Raw genomic sequence first — 3,988 nt, 5'->3', positions numbered from 1 at the left:
CCCGGTTCAGCTGCCTTACTAAGGGAACCCTGTTGGCTTTTTTTCCTCCGCCATTTATTAGTATGCTTAAATTTATGGCAGCTCTTCCTTACTACGAATGAATGGGTCTGATTATCTTAGTGGCAACAAGTTCTCAACCACTGCTGAAGATTTGCCAACGACACCTTCTTCAATCACCGACATTAATGGTGCTGTCGAGGGCTGGTCAGTACCATGGCCAGTGGTGCTGCACTTTGACTCTGCTTCCTTCGCTGAGGGTAATAGCCAATAGGTGGTGCACCAGCAGAACATCTTCAAGAGTCATGGTGGTTAATACAGTTTTAATGCATATACGCTGTGTTCTGCTTACCGGGCCGCATCTTTTGCCGCTTAAATTTTTGACCTCTTCTCTCGTTCCGCATGCCACAGCAGGCACTTGTTTATCCGGAGAGAAAGAGAGCGAGAGTCGTGGCGCACACTACAGAGCAGCTCTTCTGCTGCAGAATTAGTGCTCTATCTCGGCGAGCGCCAGCAGCGAGGTAAGTGCAACACCGTCTTTAACGCGTTTAGAGAGAACTCCCCTGCCTCCCTCCCAGTCATGAGATAGAGGGACCGTGGCTAACTCAAAGAGAACGCCCACCGCCTGACCGTGGAGAGGGTGGAGGAGCGTGAGGAAGAGCACGGCGTCACCCAAGCATTCTTAATCTCTCTGCCTGCACCACTACATGGTAGACCAGGCCCAGGCAAGACTCATCAATTTAGGTTCCACTGCACGCATGCCAAGCACTCTTTCGAGGATAGACGAAATTCGCGTTTTAAAAGATATCCGCACCCGTTTGTTTCCTTTCGTGATGAGTGCCTTTAGAACATGTGCAGCATCATTGAGGGTCAGATGTCATTCGTGTTCCTGTGGGACAGGCAGGCAAAAGAGCGCCGCCTCCAGTTATTTCAGTAGGGCGACAACTGTCGCTGTTGTGGTTGAATGTGGGTGCCAAGTCCATGGACTTGCTGGTGATAGGCTGGCAAGGCGCGGGCGACAAACCCGTGGCTCGGTGCCTGCTACCTTCGTACAGTCAGCAGGCACCGAACTGCGAAAGTAACCACATGGATGTATATTTCACCAGAGGAGTGGCGCCATTAAGCTCAGATGTCAGCAATATGCTCAACTTGTCGAGGTATTCAGTATTTCAAGGATTCATATACTGACATTTAGTTTGTTGCAGTCTTCATCGATCCATTGAGCCGAGTGATCCTGCTAAGAGTTAAAATATTTGCTATTTGGTCTTTTTTTTAAGGACTAACCATCACAGGCTCTAGTCTCAATGAAAGGGTTTGACAGACACAGCCCAAGTTTGTGGTTTGGCTTGGCCGACGGTTGTTGTTTTTGACATTTGAATCACTCTTTAAATAAGAGGCTTATTCGCTGTAGGGGCAGAACGTGACGCAGCGCCCAAAGCTCCCCGCCCTGCCCTCCTCCGCCCGCTCGGCCGAGTGTGGTCCACCTACAGCTGCAGGTACTTATTTTTTGTGCGGGGGCTGGATTATTGGGAGACCAGGAAATTAGAGAGTAGTAGTAGTTTTAAGAGCGCCCCGTTCTCTTTCTCTCTGTTAATGATCCTTCCGCAGGTTCACCTACGGAAACCTTGTTACGACTTTTACTTCCTCTAAATGATCAAGTTTGGACATCTTTCCGTCAGCTCGAGGCGACGACCCCAGAAAACCCTCGCGGGCAACGGGGCCGACAATCCAAGAGCGCCAGTCCGAAGGCCTCACTAAATCATTCAATCGGTAGTAGCGACGGGCGGTGTGTACAAAGGGCAGGGACGTAGTCAGCGCAAGCTGATGACTTGCACTTACTGGGAATTCCTCGTTCATGGGAAACAATTGCAAGCCCCAATCCCTATCAAGAAAGGCTTTGAACGGGTTACCCGCTCCTCTCGGAGGGGGAAAACTCGTTGATCCCTTCAGTGTAGCGCGCGTGCGGCCCAGAACATCTAAGGGCATCACAGACCTGTTATTGCTCAATCTCGTGCGGCTAGAATTGCCGCTTATCCCTCTAAGAAGAAGTTGCGAACTGGACACCATTTTCTGGAGATCCGTCGACTACTTAGTAGGCCAGAGTCTCGTTCGTTATCGGAATTAACCAGACAAATCGCTCCACCAACTAAGAACGGCCATGCACCACCACCCACCGAATCGAGAAAGAGCTCTCAATCTGTCAATCCTTCCGGTGTCTGGGCCTGGTGAGGTTTCCCGTGTTGAGTCAAATTAAGCCGCAGGCTCCACTCCTGGTGGTGCCCTTCCGTCAATTCCTTTAAGTTTCAGCTTTGCAACCATACTTCCCCCGGAACCCAAAGACTTTGGTTTCCCGGAAGCTGCCCGCCGGGTCATGGGAATAACGCCGGCGGATCGCTAGTTGGCATCGTTTATGGTTAGAACTAGGGCGGTATCTGATCGCCTTCGAACCTCTAACTTTCGTTCTTGATTAATGAAAACATCCTTGGCAAATGCTTTCGCAGTCGGTTCGTCTTATGCGACGGTCCAAGATTTCACCTCTAGCGTCGCAATACGAATGCCCCCGCCTGTTCCGATTAGTCATTACCTCTGGTTCCGAAAACCAACAAAATAGAACCGAGGTCCTATTCCATTATTCCATGCATCACCATTCGGGCCATTCAAATAGCCTGCTCTGAGCACTCTAATTTTTTCAAAGTAAACTCTCCGGCCACTCGGGACACTCGACAAAGAGCATCCCGTGCGAGCCGGCGGGGCGGCTGTTCGGAGCGTGACAGTAAACACCGGGTGGTGCACCGTCAGTCCGGAACTGAGATTCAACTACGAGCTTTTTAACCGCAACAACTTTAATATACGCTATTGGAGCTGGAATTACCGCGGCTGCTGGCACCAGACTTGCCCTCCAATGGATACTCGTTAAAGGATTTAAAGTGTACTCATTCCGATTGCGAGGCCTCGGATGAGACTCACATCGTTATTTTTCGTCACTACCTCCCCGTGCCGGGAGTGGGTAATTTGCGTGCCTGCTGCCTTCCTTAGATGTGGTAGCCGTTTCTCAGGCTCCCTCTCCGGAATCGAACCCTGATTCCCCGTTACCCGTTATAGCCATTGTAGGCGCATAACCTACAATCGAAAGCTGATAAGGCAGACACTTGAAAGAAGCGGCGCCGGTGCGGAGACCGTGCGCTCAGCCCGAAGTTATTCAGATTCACCACAGGTGGGTTACGGACCGGGGCCCGACCAGTTTTGAACTAATAAAAGCGCTCTTCCCTTGCGGTCAGAGACCAATTGCATGTATTAGCTCTAGAATTGCCACAGTTATCCAAGTAAGTGGGTTTACAGATCCAATGAAACATAGCTGATTTAATGAGCCATTCGCGGTTTCGCCTTAAATCGGCTTGTACTTACACATGCATGGCTTAATCTTTGAGACAAGCATATGACTACTGGCAGGATCAACCAGGTAGCTGCTGCTGTTGGCGGCGCCTATCACGGCGGCCAAAATAGTGAGATTGAGAGAGAGGCAGAAGACATTGGGCGAGGGACCGCACGTTGGCCTTAGAGAAATAGCAAACCAGATGATCAGATCTAACTGCACCTTCTCTTGCTATCCTCGGCGCCGGCAGCGCCACCGTGTGTGCCAATCTCCTCCCTTATCCGCTCCTCTTTGCCCCAGCTCCAGCGAGGCAGCCGACATTGGGCGAGGGACCGCACGTTGGCGAATCTCCTCCCTTATCCGCTCCTCTTCTCTTTGCCCCAGCGAGGCAGAAGACATTGGGCGAGGGACCGCACGTTGGCCTTAGAGAAATAGCAAACCAGATGATCAGATCAAACTGCACCTTCTCTCGCTATCCTCGGCGCCGGCAGCGCCACCGTGTGTGCCAATCTCCTCCCTTATCCTCTCCTCTTCTCTTTGCCCCAGCGAGGCAGCCGACATTGGGCGAGGGACCGCACGTTGGCCTTAGAGAAATAGCAAACCAGATGATCAGATCAA

General features: G+C 51.3%; 1 non-coding gene and 1 pseudogene across 1 annotated transcript; both read right to left on the bottom strand.

The window, feature by feature from the left end:
- LOC121877049 overlaps nucleotides 1–105 on the bottom strand; it is a 4,188-nt pseudogene extending 4,083 nt beyond the window's left edge.
- A 1,483-nt stretch (nucleotides 106–1,588) lies between these two features.
- Nucleotides 1,589–3,460, bottom strand: LOC121877048. The gene has a single exon (XR_006090877.1). It is a non-coding gene; the product is annotated as a small subunit ribosomal RNA (ribosomal RNA).
- Between the last annotated feature and the right edge of the window lie 528 nt (nucleotides 3,461–3,988).

The sequence above is a fragment of the Homarus americanus genome, unplaced genomic scaffold (assembly GCF_018991925.1).
Source record: "Homarus americanus isolate GMGI-L3 unplaced genomic scaffold, GMGI_Hamer_2.0 scaffold28748, whole genome shotgun sequence".
NCBI classification, from domain to species: domain Eukaryota; kingdom Metazoa; phylum Arthropoda; class Malacostraca; order Decapoda; family Nephropidae; genus Homarus; species Homarus americanus.
This window is presented reverse-complemented; position numbering and strand designations above follow the sequence as displayed.